Consider the following 15,811-nt stretch of genomic DNA (forward strand, 5'->3'; position numbering starts at 1 on the left):
AACTAGAAGACGCTTGATCTTAGTTTACTTCTTAGTACATTTGTTTCAGTTGTAATTCCTTTTGACTTTCATACTACGTTCCGCTATATTGGTGAAGTGAGTTTCCGCCTCACTTTACTCTTTTTGATATCATTGGATATCTGGTATCTTTCCGCACTCTGATTATACTGAGTATCCATTATTGTTTTGAACCTTTGTTTATAATATTAAACCTAGATTATTTCCTGTTTATGATTATGTTATTGTACATGTGGGAGGACGATTTCCTCGATACTTGATCTTCGGGGCTGTGGATCACACTCTCGAGTATGCCAGTTAGGGTACCGGCTGGGAGGATGTGACACCAAGTGTTCACTCTTAGCTCATCATTGATCTCATTCTATTTCCATTGATGCTATGCTCTCATTTCAATCCTTGCATATGCATTACTTTGATTTTCTTCTTAACTTCATGTGTTCTTATTCTAAAGTGAGGTTTATAGTGTACAATGTCTATGTTCTATGCTAGCATATGATTCTAATCCATTGCCCATCAGTTCTCCTAGCTAATTCATTCAATTCCAATGCAATTTCATTTGATTTCAAGTCATGCTATGATTCTTGTATTTAGAACATAGGGTCTCAATTTGGGGGTTTTCAATTGGGCCATTGGATTAGGCTAATTCTTGTTATGTAGTGTTCTTATACTGTTATAATGAATCCCTCAAAGTTTCGGATCGATCCAATGGATTGTGAGAGAGCGATGACTTAAACCCCAACCATGGATTGTCCGGAAGGTTTGCAGAACCCATTTACCCGGCTTGAGTGATTGAGACCCACCTAAAGAAGTATGGTGCTATGACTTAAAGCATGTCTACCATAGAGACTAGCATTTGTAGAGTTAGTATCATACTGGCATCATGTGTTTCATATCATCTTGCATCATGTTATGGTTTATGTATTATGGATTAACTGCCTTGCTGAGTTCTTTAAACTCATTCCTTTTTGTACAATTGTTTTGTTAGGATTTTCCACAAGTATTGAAGAAGCCGATGGCACATACTTTGAGGCAGACCAGGATTCCGCATACTACACTGAAGGTTCTGGCTATTATGAAACTGTGAAGGTGCCGAGGGTTATTACCCTCCGTACCAGAATTAGCCGGACTTTGGTGTGGGAGAGGCCCTACTTGGTTTCCTTCATGTAGACTTATGAGGACACCCTGTACAAGACTGAGGAGACCTTAGCTTAGGCCCTTTTATTGTTATTCCTTTGGAACTTGGATATGTAATTAACTTTCTTTTGATATACTCTTAGATTTTAGATCTATAACCTAACCTTGATTGACTACTTTTCCGCTGCCACTGAGGGAGTGACTTCTGCTCACTCTCTCTCTATGGATTATATTTATACTTTTGGTATCATCTTTATTCCGCACTCTAATTATCTGTTCTTATCTTATTCATGATTTCTTTTATTATATGCTTTTACCTTGATTATTATTGTTCATGATTGTATTATCATGTATGTGGGAGGCATGGTTGCTCGATACTTGATCTTCAGGACTTTGGATCACATACTTGGGTATGCCTGGTAGGGTAATGGCTGGGTGGTTGTGACAAAGTGGTATCAGAGCTTAAAGTTCAAGTAAAACCCTAACCACAGAAATGATAATGGAACATTCCTGAGTCATAGATCCAGAAGTAACTCCTGTCTTAGAAGTGAATAATAGATAACTCAGATTAGAAACTTAATTAATGAAGCATAAGTGATTTGTTGAATAATATACAATAATTATAATTTAACAAGCATCACTTAATGAAATAAAAAGAAAAGTGAATAATACACAATAATAAAGTGAAATAAAAGCGAATTTCATTAACTTAAGAAAGTTTTACATCAAACTACATATGAAAGCATAAACTGAAATCCTAGTACAATATGTCTATCTAGGATACCACCTATGATCCCTTAATGCCCTGACATCATCCAAGATTTGTGTGAGCTGAGACTGTAGTTGATCCTGTCTGGACTCTATCTGTGTATGCCTTATCTCTATCATCTCATACACTTGTGTATGCCTCGCCTCCATCATCTCATACATCTGTGTTTGTCTCGACTCTATCTTCTCATACATCTACTCCTGTCTGACCTCCATCCTCTCTAGCATGGAAGTCATGGAAAGCATCTGTGCATGTAAGTCAGGTGTCTCTGGAGTGGCATGTGATGGGCCCCCTGCCTCAAAGTGTGATGCAGGAATGCCCTGATCATCTTGACCAGCATTAGGCATCTCTACATCCTCTCCATCCTGATCATCTGAATCTGACCCATCCTATCCCTCAACCACTGGTGCCACCTCATCCTCATACTCGGACTCTGACTCATCCTCCGGACCTGGTGATCTCACAGCATTATGTAGCTGTATGAGTCCAATGGTCCTAGTGTCGATCAGATATCCTGAACCTCTGATCATCTCCTCACCCTCGAGTCCCACCTCGAAATGCCTGGAAGACAAGTGTCGTAGTCGTCCAAAACATACATTCCTCATACTCGGGTGGTCTACAATATCAATCATGACATTCTGTAGAATATATGCCGGATCATCTCAAAACCCATGTAAATGGAATATATAACTAAGGCCTCCATCATTGTTACCCAATGGTGATGTCCCGCCTTGGGCATAATGTTCCTGCCCACAATCCGACCAATCACCCTCGCTGCCGGAGTCATCTCTCCACTGATCCGTGGACTATGGCATTGATCGCCATCCCATAGTGTGGCACATATCTCGTGCACCTAATATGGAAGGACCTGTTTGTCCACTCTACCACCGACTGGTATCCATGTGCAAGCGTGCGGGTAGAAAGGTACCCCGAAAATCTCTGCGAGTGTGCAGGTAGTGAAGCAAATCCGTGTCCCCCAGACCTGACTAGCTACTACCAGCTGAAGCATATCTACTCCCAATCCCTCCTCAAACGATGTCAAATTGTTGTAGAACAGCCGAACCAACTCCGGATACACCGGTAAATCCTCTGTAAAAAGGTGTGTCCATCTCAATGTATCAAACAATCGTCTAATCCTAAAGGTCCTCAACTCTCGCAACTGAAGTACTCAACCATGCTCAATGCAACTGTCACATCCACCCTAAGGGTACCCTATCTGGATTACCTGGTGGAGTGATCCACAGCCCAAAAGATCAAGTTTAGGAATGATCATATCCATTTCGCACAATAATTTAATCACAAGCAAGAACAAATCAAAATTTTTAAATAACTTAATAATAAAAGTCAAGGAAAAATCTCAGAAGAATCACAAAGAACATCGAGTGCCAGAAAGATACTAATAAAATAATTAATCAAAATGTGAAATGAGGCGGAAACTCATTCTACAATAACAACGGAAGGTAGATCGAGATAAGGTGCAGGTTACAACCAGTTCTTAAAAGAAGGGAAAGAAAGGTAAACAACTAAATTACAGTTTCTTCTAACTTATACAATATTTCCTAAATAACAAAATTATAAGAAACTAAGCCAAGCCGCGTCTGCTCTTGACAAATATCAATCTCGGACTGCTAATCTTTATCAACGTGTTCACCGCCACTAGTGTGGTACGAGTCACCAACTTGGTCATTAGAGTGTTGACTGTCACAGTCAACAGTAGTAGTACCTGCAAAAAAGTCTAACAAAATATGTTGCAAAAAGGAGTGAGTTCAAAAGAACTCAGCAAGGTAGTCATTCCATAAAACATAAGCCATATGATACAAGCCAAAACATGATGAAATATGATATGAATCACATGATGCAAGTATGGTTCTAACTCTATGAATGTTGGTCTCTAAGGTAGACATGCTTTAAGTTATAGCACCATACTTCTTTGGGTAGGTCTCAATCACTCAAGCCGGTAGGAATTGGGTCCTGAAACCTTCTGGACAACCTTGGCTGGGGTTTCGGTCACCGCTCTCTCACATCACCATTTGGTCTAAGTATTGGCGCATGTCAAGGTAAAGCCTAGCCCAATGCCAGTCATATCATGTCAGATCCAGATACGTCCATTCCTCGCCCCCAACGATCCTTTCCGGTATCCTTCACACTAGAGTCAGCGTAATCCTGGATTACGGACTCATCAACCCTATTGGTCATCCACAAATAGTAAACGGGAAGCTCTCACGTCCTCTCACAGGTTGGTTACGTGTCTTGAGCGCCCGTGAGCCCAGGTCTATCCATTTGCAACCCTACCAATAAATGGCCCCTTTCGGGTATCCGTAGTATGGTTTATGTCCTCTCACGGGGTGGTTACCGGTCTTGAGCGCCCATCAAACCATACCCTACCACGGGTCGTTCGGTCTCAATGCCCTTCCGATTTGGGTCTGATACGACAAGGATAATCCTAGCCATACAACTAGACAATCCTATGTATGTCATCCAATAACCCAGGAAAGTGTCGATGGGCACCTTCGGAGAACATCCCATACTATTCCCTCCGATGCCCAAGGACATAAGCCTCAATAGAACACTCCCCAATCCCAAGTTATACCTAAGCAACCACATACTCAAGTCCAACATTTCACATACATTTGATACATCATCATAATAGAAGTTCAGTCATAATATTGAAATGATTCATCATAAGTATAAGTGATAATACTAATTAATCATTATAACAAGAATATATGAAATCACAATACTACTGTTCTAAAGCATGTATAACATTCCTATGATGTTCAAAAGTAATAAAGAGACCATGTTCACCAAGTTATGAAAATCAAGGCATAAGTACATAGCCAATGTATTTATGGCGATAACCATCCTTACCTTAATCAAGTCGAAAACAAATCCCAAAGATCACCAAGAATAGTCCCAAAAATCAGTGTTTATACCCTAGACAACACATAAGTAACATTAGAGAAGAAAACAGTTGAATCGGAGGTCAAACGAGGCAATTCAGACAAGTACAGGGAGGTTAACATCTCTTGGTTGACTGGCTTGGTCGAATGTCAGTCGACCAAGATAGTCGACCAAGACTTGTTAACAATGGGTAGAATTGAAGATTTGGCCCAAAACTGACCTTCCGGTGCTCCGATCGACACAAAATTTGGAGGGCGTTATTATAACAATATGAGGATACTACACACTAAATTTCATGACGATCCAACGGTCCAATTGAAAACCCCCAAATCGAAGCCCTATGTTCTATATGATAAATATCAAGAATCGAATTGGAATTGATTGGAATTGTAAAGAATGATGGGAATCAATCAAGTGAATGTTAAGAATTAAATTAGAATCATGAATCCATAGTAAATCAGACATAGCATACATCTACACATCAGTTTTGTATCAAGGATAGTTTGAAATGAAAGATCATAGAAATGCAACGTAAGCAATCATAATGGGAATATATCATAGCAAGAACGTAGTTAGATTAATGGAAATGAAAGGGGAAACTCATGGCCAAGTGTTTGCAAGGTTGAAGCACTTCAGCCATGGTCCCAAGAGTAGAAATTAATAGGAGATTGAGTAGATTAGAAGAAAAAGAAGAGAATCCATACCTTGAGTTGATGATTGAGGTGGAAAACTAATGATTGGAGTCAAGGATCTTCACAAACACCAAGGGGATCCCAAGAGAGTGTCACTTTTCGTTCTCTGGAGTGCCAATGATCAGGGTAGACCTTCATTCACGAGTTCCAAAAAGGTAGGGTCAAAATGGTAAAGATTTTTGTGATTTTTGAATTCCATTACTGCTGGTCGACTGGTTGGTGGACTGGCCAATCGACCAGGCAGTCGACCAAGACATGAATAGCAACTTCGGACAGGGATTCGGAGGGCTATAATGGGTCAAATTGAGTGGAGTTTTCTCCTACAAGTCAATAAAGAAGTATAGTTTCCATAAATACCTTTAGATCAAGCATTGGAGCTCATTAGGTACTTGAAATAATTCAATCTTCTTCGATGCGCAGGCAGGATTGGTCAGACATAGTTCAGCAACTTCGGACAGGGATTCGGAAGGCTATACAAGGTCAAATTGAGTGGGGTTTTCTTCTACAAGTCCATCAAGAAGTCTAGTGTCGGAAAATACCTTTAGATCAAGCACGGGAGTTCGTTAGGTCTATCAACTAAGCTCACCTTCTTCAGGCTGCAGATTCAGAACTAACACTGACAATGCTCTCAAGTGAGGGGCATCATCGACAATGTCCAAGGGCTTGGGCTCCAACACCAAATCATTATTAATCAAAAGGGTTCACAAGTCTCTATTTCCCCCACTTCGGTTCAAACACCATGTCTTCCATAAAGAGAGCCCACAAGAACAACTTCCATCATTTCTGGACATGGATCTACACTAAGGAAAAGGTCGGACATAACCTCCTAAGGCTTTCAAAGATAAAAACACAGACATCATGGTCTAACATTATGATGTAACATTGAACAAGCCTTTCTTTAACCCAAGATAAATAGCATGTCCTGGTTAGGTTTGGGCTGGATTTCATAGTGACAATGTCCGAAATAAGTCTCATATAAAAACTCTGCCTGTGGTGTCGTAAATCTATGTCTGTCTATGACCTCCTCTCGCGGCTGAGGCGGAGCCTGTCCTCGACCTCTCCTGGCCCCTACTAATTTACCTCTACCACGGCCTCCTACTCGTCCTCTTCTATCCATGATGACTGTACCTATAGAAAAAGATTAAACAAGTCAATGTTAGAGAATTACCAAAGAAGTTTAGACAAGAAGGGCATTTTCGTACTTCTCAAAATATTTTGATTTTGGGAAAAATTCAAATTGAACATACTAGCATGTGCATATTACCTTGAATTTCATGCTTATGATGTTTAATTGATGAAAACCCCTCGAAATCGCCGCCTAAAGCGGAAAAATTCAGCAAGTAGAAGATGGGATTTTGGCTTCTTAGGTCAAAATTGGGGATTTTTGAAAACATCAAAATTGGTTGAAATGAATTGCATGAGTACCTCTAGCATATCATTTCTAGCATGTGACAACTGATTTCATGTTAAAATTCCAAGCGGTTTGAGAGTAATCAAGTTTTTCCAAAGTTGGTGATTTCGGCTACGTTAGAGTAAGCAAGTTGGTGTTTTTGTGTTTGCTTGATGTTTAAGGTTTGTTTTTGCATGGAAACTATGGGATTATGTTGCTATGCATGCATGCACATGTTTCTAACCTAGAATAACAAGTTAAACATGTATTTTCATAGAATCTAATAAAGAAATGAACTTGTGAAGATGATGAATAGTGTTTACCTTATTTGGATCTTCTACATGTGTTGTGTTGATGTTGTTGAAGCTTCTAGACACTTGGAATCTCTTTGGAAACCTTGGCAAGATGGTTCTTCAGAGACCTTGAAGATTTTGAGTTAGAAGTGAGAAATGAAGTGGGAAATGAGGTTTAAAGCCCCAAAATTCGTGGCTGATGTTGCTTGGTCGACCAAAGGAGGACAGAATGCCCTATTTTGGTTTTTTCTTGGATTTTCGGCTCGTTTTGTGGATTTTTGACCAATGTTTGATTGTTTTCTCATTATGTTGATGATTTTAAGTATGTTTAAGCATTCTAATCACTTGGTCTTGAAGTTGTTGATGAATCTTCGATGTTGGTGTTGTCATCTTTGTTTGCAGAATGGTTGTCCTGAGAAACCGACTTGTAGGATCCTGTAGCACCGGTAATGGTGAGACGCTTGCTAGTAGTTCAGACCAATAGACAGAAGAGAACAGTCACACCACTACTGAACTCCCAGGTGCTCCTGAGATCGGAAGTTTTCGGGATATTGCTAATGTTATGAATAACATGATGCAGCAACAGGCAGCCCAGTTTACTTAGATGATGACAAGCTTCATGGCGGTTTTGGGCGGGAATCGTGCTAGAGGGCAAGGAAACCCTAATGTTGCAGCTCCGTATGTGGAGAGGTTCGCTGGAACCCCGCATACTAGGCTAATGGAGAGTTTCCTGAAACTGCAAGTGCCATCTTTTACTGGTGTGACAAAGGATACTCTTTTCCCTAACAAATGGCTGAGGGAATTAGAGAAAGCATTTCGAAATTTGCAATGCTCAGATGCACATAAAGTTCTTTTTGCAGAATAGAAGCTTCTTCATGAGGCTGACGCATGGTGGATTTCGACTAGACCTATCCTTGAAGATCTCCATGCGGGCGTTGTATCTTGGGAAGTATTTGAAGAGGCGTTCTGTAAGAATTACTTTCCCGAAGTAGTGAAGGATGCCAAAGAGGCTGAATTTATGGCATTGGTTCAAGGTTCCTTATCCGTGCAGGACTACCAGTAGAAGTTTGAAGAGCTAATCTTTTTCGCCCCTGATTCGATTAAACCTGACAATGCGAAGGCGAAGAAATTCTTCAAAGGACTGCGGCCATCGATAAAGGCATATCTCACCATTCTCCCTCTCAAGAGCTATGCCCATGTAGTTCAGAATGCTAAGAAGTTAGAAGAGGCAGAAAGACAAAATGTTTGGGTCTAGAAGCCTTGGCAGCCAAGGAACCTTGGTTATGTTGACCGCATTGATCGTTGATCTGTGAGACCTACTCCGTATCCCACTCCTACCTTTAAGCCAAGAAGTGTTGGACAGAGTTCCGGTGTTAGTCATGCGGGTCAGCATAGTCATCCTACTGGAGTTAGACCTGCAGGAGCTATTATTCCTTCTCGGCATGGGATTACTTGTGAAACCCAGCCCTAACCTAACCCTGACCTTGACCCGGTAACCCGGTTGTTTTTAGGTCCGAAGATCCGGAGTAAAGAAAGAAGCCAACTATGGGCCATCTCAGTAGAAGACATGGTGTTTGACTCTGAACCCATGGATGTTGTTGATGGAGTTACATACTTGGATGTCTGTGTAGATTTGGAAAGGAAGCTGCAGTTGTCTGAAGATGAGATTAGTTGAAGGACTTGGAGTATTATCTGACTTGGTTTGAAGGTATTTCTTCACACTTGACTTGTTACTTGATGCGTATGCAAAAGCCCATAAGGTTTAAAGCCCATTTGATCCTCCAAATCCCTGATTATTCCTTACTGTCTGCCTTGGTCGAATGACTGGTCGAGTGGGCCACTCGACCAAGCACTTGACCAAAGGAAGGTTAAATCCGAGAAATTGTAATTTTAGGGTTTTTCACTCTTATTTAAACCCTACTTCGTATTTCTTTGTTACGGCTGCCTCCTAAACACTTTGTGAACGTGAGAACACCTCTCCGAAACTCTCTCTGGTGATTTCGAAGATTCCTCTGCAGATCTGAAACCTCTCTTCTCTGTTCTTACAATTCAAGGTTAGTATCTCTTCTAAATTATTAATTCTCTTTTCTTGATCTTATTCTTGATTGAGATAAGGAAGTTGATGCTGCATCCTTGCAACCATCCCTTCATGATCTCCTTCGTTTCTTTGAGATCTATGATCATCATCATGATCTCAACCCTAGCCGAAGATTTTCTTGAAACCCTAACCCTTGCTTGAGTTCTGGAAACTCTTGTTAACCTCCCATGCGAGGGAAACCTCATGGGCAATATTTCTAGTAACCTAAATTAGTTTTCCTATTATGTTCTTATTGCCTTTGGCCAATTATATAATTTTCTTTCATTCTGTGATCTCAACCTTTTTATGGGAACCATAAGGTTGAAACCCTAAATTCTTGGGTTAAATCAAGAACCCAAATTTTCCCCATGACTTGATGTTTTTATCTTACTATATGATCCTAATATACCTTAGGAAGTTCCCCTTCGAATTTCGAATCATTCCAACTTCAAACGAAGAAGTTATGGCCAAAGCAGTCTGTACAATTCCGTACTGACTTGCTTGGTCGACTGGGCCAGTCTACCAAGCACTCGACCAAAGGAGTCAGTAGCTTCGTTTTTCGCCCGAATTGATTCGTTTGCTCTCTGATCTTTTAGGCATCTTTCCTAATGTTGTATCTATGATTGTTAGGAGTCTATTTGCTAAGTTTGGAGTTGCTCTCTTTGATCTTTGGATCATCTTCTTTGATAATCAGGTAAGGACAGTTAATTCCATAACTACATAGATTGCTTGTTCTCTGGTTTCTACTTTGTGAAACTATGAGATTACTTACTGTTATTATAATTTAATTCTGATCTCTTACTGTGAGATCAGTAGCACTTGTTTATATTATCTTTTTCATTTTTCATGTTATATGAATTACCTATTATTGCCTAATCTAATTTTGCTTTTACATTCTCTTGTATATGATGAACTGTTGGTTGTATATGTTATGACTGATCTGAGAATGTGTTTGCTTAAGCTTGGTTTGGGATTGGGAAGTTGTCCTTTTGACACTTTTGTCCTTGGACATCGGAGGGAATAGTATGGGATGTTCTCCGAAGATGCCCATCGACGCTTTCCCGAATCAATGGATGTCATAACTAGGGCTGTCTAGCAGTGTTTGGCTAGGATATACCCCTGTTATATCAGACCCGAATCGGAAGGGTATTGAGACCGAACGACCCGTGGTAGCAATGGGGATTCGTGGGCGCTCAAGGCCGGTGAAAAGATCCTTGAGAGGACATGGATCACATTGTGGATACTCAAAAGAGGCCATTTATTGGAGGGTTGCATATGGCTAGACTTGGGCTCATGGGCGCTCAAGACCGGTGAAATGATCCGTGAGGGGACATGAGAGCTTCCCGTTTACCATATGTGGATAACCAATAGGGTTGATGAGTCCGTAGTCAGGGACTATTAGGACTCTAGTGGAAAGGATACCGGAAAGGATCGTTAGGGACGAGGAATGGAAGTATCTGGACCTGAGTTGATGTAACTGAGTAGATGATTTGCATTGGGCTAGGCTTTTCCCTGACATGCGCCAGTACTTATGCCAAATGGTTGTGAGAGAGTGTGTTGACTTAACCCCCTACCATGATTTGTCTCGAGGGATGCAGGACCCATTACCAACCGGCTGCCCAAGATACCTTAAATGGGTGAGGGAATCCAAGATATCTTAAATGGTTGAGGATGTGAGCAAACCTTCCCACAGAAGTACGGTGCTATGACTTAAAGCATGTCTACCATAGAGACCAGCATACATTGAGTTAGATGCATACATTCATTACTTGTTTCATACTGCATTGCATCATGTTAAGTTTTGCCACATGTTATCTATGATGTTATGGATTAACTTGGCATACTGAGTTTCTTCGAAACTCATTCCTTTTTGTACATTTTCTTGTTAGATTATCCTGCAGGTACAGAGTATTATGACGAGCAGTACAGCGAAGCACAAGCTGGTGAAGCATATTACACGCAAGGTGCTGGCAACAATCAAGCTTACTCTGATGATCCCTCGGCGGATCAAGCTGCGTACTACTTTTGAGAACGGCATAGAGTTAGAACGGATTCATTGGATTGATGAAGTCCATACTTATGAAGACGTTATCTATAAACTTGAAGACGCTTGATCTTAGTTTATTTCTTAGTACATTTGTTTCAGTTTTAATCCCCTTTGATTTTCATACTACGTTCCGCTATTTTTGGTAAAGTGAGTTTCCGCCTCACTTTACTCCTTTTTGATATCATTGGATATCTGGTATCTTTCCGCACTCTGATTATACTGAATGTTCATTTCTTGTTTTGAACCCTGTTTATAATATTAAAACTTGATTTATTTACTATTTATGATTATGTTATTGTATATGTAGGAGGATGATTTCCTCGATACTTGATCTTCGGGGCTGTGGATAACACTCCCGGGTATGCCAGTTAGGGTACCAGCTGGGGGGATGTGACATTACTAATCCTAGACCTGCATTTTAGAGACCTCCCACTGTAGCGACTCCTGTTGGACAGAAGTGTCACATCCTCCTAGCCGGTACCCTATCTGGCATACCCGAGAGTGTGATCCACAGCCCGAAGATCAGGTATCGAGTAATCAACCTCCCACATAAACAATAACATAATCATGAACAATAATAATAAAAGTGCGGAAGATAAACCATAGATCCAAATAAGGAAAGAATGAATCATATATAAATCAGAGTAATAGATATAATTAGAGTGTCTAAAACAGATAAGTAAAGTGAGGCAAAATCCCACTCTACAACCAGCGGAAAAGTAGTTCTAAAAGAGAATAAGCAAGACAAAATCTAATCCCAATAGCAGGTACAATGGGTAACTAAATTGTTCTCAACTTTATAGACAACATCCCTATAAGTATAAATCTCATAAACAGCACAAGGGCGCTTCCACTCTATGGTCGGACTAAGCATCGTACAGAGCATAACCACTCGCGGGATCTTCAGTGTAATTGTTGTAACCGCAATCACCTTCCTGGAGATATGCCTCTTCTCCTTGCGCTTCTTCATAGGGGCCGTCATAATATTCAGCACTGCAGAATAGTCTAACAAACATTGTACAATAAAGGAATGAGTTTCAAAGAAACTCAGTAAGGCAGTTAAATCCATAATAACATAAATGGCAGGATTTCAGAACAAACATAAATGCAATATGGTATGAGACAAACAATGAATGAATGAATCTAACTCTACATATGCTTGTCTCTATTGGCAGACATGCTTTAATTCATAGCACCATACTTCTTTAGGAAGGTCTCAATCACTCATCATTAGTTGGTAATGGGTCCGGCATCCCTCGGGACATTCCATGGCTGGGGGTATAGGTCACCACTCTCTCACATCACCATTGGTCTAAGTACCGGCGCATGTCAGGGTTAAGCCTAGCCAAATGCAAGTCTTCTACTTAGTTACATCAAGTCAGATCCAGATACGTCCATTCCTTGTCCCTGACGATCCTTTTCGGTATCCTTCACACTAGAGTCCTCATAGTCCCTGACTACGGACTCATCAACCCTATTGATCATCCACATATGGTAAACGGGAAGCTCTCACGTCCTCTCACGGGTTGGTTACCGGTCTTGAACGCCTGTGAGCCCAAGTCTATCCATATGCTACCCTACCAATAAATGGCCCCCACAATGTGATTCCTGTCCTCTCACGGGTTGGTTACCGGTCTTGAGCGCCCATGAATCCCCATTGCTACCACGGGTCGTTCGATCTCAATACCCCTCCGATTAGGGTCTGACATAATGGGACATCCTAGCCAAACACTACTAGACAGTCCTAGATATGTCATCCAACAGCTTAGGAAGGTGTCCAGAGGGCATCTCCGGAAACATCCCATAATATTCCCGTAGTAGTCCAAGGACAGAAGTGTCAAAAGGACACCTCTCCTTTCCAAACCATACTTAAGCATACACATGCATCAATTCATATCATCACATATATGGTAACTTCATATATGGAAAGAAATCAATAATTACAATCACTTTGTATATAATTGGTAAGTAAATCATACATGAGTCAATTCAATATGAATAAGTAATGCTACTGTTATCAAGATTATGCAACAGTAATATATCATTGTAAGAATCTAATTAAGGAAACAAATCAATGATATTCAAATATAGAAACTAGATTCATGCTATCTATGTTGTTAAAGAAGTAACCATCCTTACCTTTTATAACTCGCAAAGGAATCCTAAGAAATCAAGTAAGATCTTGGCAAACTTGAGAAGAAGGTCCAAAACAAGTGTATACAACATATTAGGAAAGATCCCTAACATAAAAGATACCAAAACATCCAACACAGACCAATTCTGGAGTTGCTGTACTCATTGGTCGAGTGGATTGGTCGACTGGTCCGATCGACCAATCAATCGACCAATGCGACGATGAGCCTAAAAATCAGAGTTTTGAGATATAAAATCCAAATTTGGTGGTTCAAAAGGGTACTAATCAAGGGGTAAACTACATCAGTAGTATCCTAACATATAGGGGACCTCAAAACACTAATCAAATCAAGCCATCAAGATCCAAATTAGGAAACAAAAAGTTACCATAATTAGATCAACCATGGATCTTGAAGAATTCAAGATAGAAATCAAAGACAAGAACAATAGGAGAATGAATCATTGATTCAGGTAAAGGTATCATGAAAAGCATACTTAGATCTTCAAGGAAATAGGCTTAAAAGCATAAATCTAAATAAGGAAACAAAACCTACCATATATGTAACTATCATGATTCATGAAGAAAACATGGTATGGTAGAAGAGAAACAACTAGAGATTGATAGATCATGGATCATGAAAAGAAAACACAGCAATTGACTACTAACATGATCAATATAGAAGATCCAAGGAGATCAGAATTCAAATCAGAAGTTAAACAAAGACTAGATCATGGTTTGATCATGATTCCTTCAAAAGCTTGCAATGATCATGGTTAAGATCATTGTTTTAGCCATTAATCCTTAGGATGATCATGAGAGACAAGTCCAGAGATGTTTGCAACAGAGAATGCAGCATCTCCTCTACTGTCTCAACTCAAAAAGGAAAGAAAAACAGAGATGGAGGAGAAGAAGAGAGTGTAGACATACCTTTGATGCAAAAGGAAGAGTTTTGACGAAGATCCGTCAAGAAAATCACCAAGGATGCAAGGGAGATGACTTGCAGAGGTCTTTGGTTCGTTCCAAAGAGTTTGGAGGCAGAAAATACGAAGTAGACTCGAGATTGGACTTATATAGAGCAAGCAAGACCTAATTGCCAAAGACAGCACCCATTGGTCGAGTGGATTGGTCGACTGGTCCAGTCGACCAATCAGTCGACCAATGCGACAAAGACAATTCCAAAACAGGGAATTGAAGACCCAGATCAAATCAAATCCTAAAGGGGTTTTGCATACATATCAAGTGACTTACCTAATAGGTAGAAATGCCTTCAAACCATGATAGAGAGCACTCCAAGTCCATCAACTAATCCGATCTTCATCAAGATTCAGTTTCCATAAATAGAACTTCATCATCAACTCTCATGGATTCAAAGCCAGACACCAAGTCCTCCACTGGGATGGCCCAAAGCTGAGTTCTTACTTTACTTCGGGTCACTGGACCTACAAATAACAAGGTTTCCGGGTCAAGGTTAGGGCTGGGTTTTACAAGAAGGACTCTTCTTGTTTCTTGTGCAAGCAGCCCGATCATTATGCTCGTTTTTGTCCGAAGAAGCCTGCGCAACCTCTTGCCCTTGTTGTGAGAAGTGCTCCTATTCCTACCCCTACCCCTCCCTCTGGTAGAGTATTCAGCATATCAGGTATTGAACAGGATCCCTGTCATCATGTTGTTACATGTACATTGTTAGTTGTTTCATTTCCAGCATTTGTTTTGTTTGATACAGGTGCATCTCATTCATCCATCTCATCTACTTTTGCTTTGAAGACTAACTTAACACCCCAATGTTTATCTAGTTGTTTGTCGATTAGTACCACTATTGGGCTTGTTGTTAAGCTAGATAAAGTGTTAGAAGGATGTCCTGTGTTGATTTGTGGAAAGAATTTGAAGGCGAACTTTGTGTTGTTTGACATGAAGGATTTTGATGTAATCCTGGGAATTGACTGGTTGACATCCCACAATGCCGTGATCTTGTGTTCTTCAAGGATAATTCAGTTTTGGTTGAATGAGAATTCAGTTTTTGAGTTCCAAGGAGAAAATGGAAGGATTAGTAAGAAGACTTTGACCGCATTGATGCAAGTCTGTGCATTTGTGGAAAGTGCTTCACCTGGAAGCAAGGTCGAAGAAGGGAAGAAGCTAGAAGAAGTTCCGGTTGTGTGTGAATTTTCTGGTGGGTTTCCAGATGATCTGTCAAGACTACCCCTTGATAGAGAAGTTGAGTTTTCCATTGACTTACCTCTTGGAGCCACTCCGATATCCAAAGCTCCGTATAGAATGGCACCTATTGAGTTAGAAGAGTTGCAAACACAACTGAATGAGCTCTTAGAAATAGGTTTTGTACAACCTAGTGTATCCCCTTGGG

Source organism: Hakea prostrata, chromosome 1, assembly GCF_041222555.1.
Source record: "Hakea prostrata isolate BN-2017 chromosome 1, UWA_Hpros_2, whole genome shotgun sequence".
NCBI lineage: Eukaryota > Viridiplantae > Streptophyta > Magnoliopsida > Proteales > Proteaceae > Hakea > Hakea prostrata.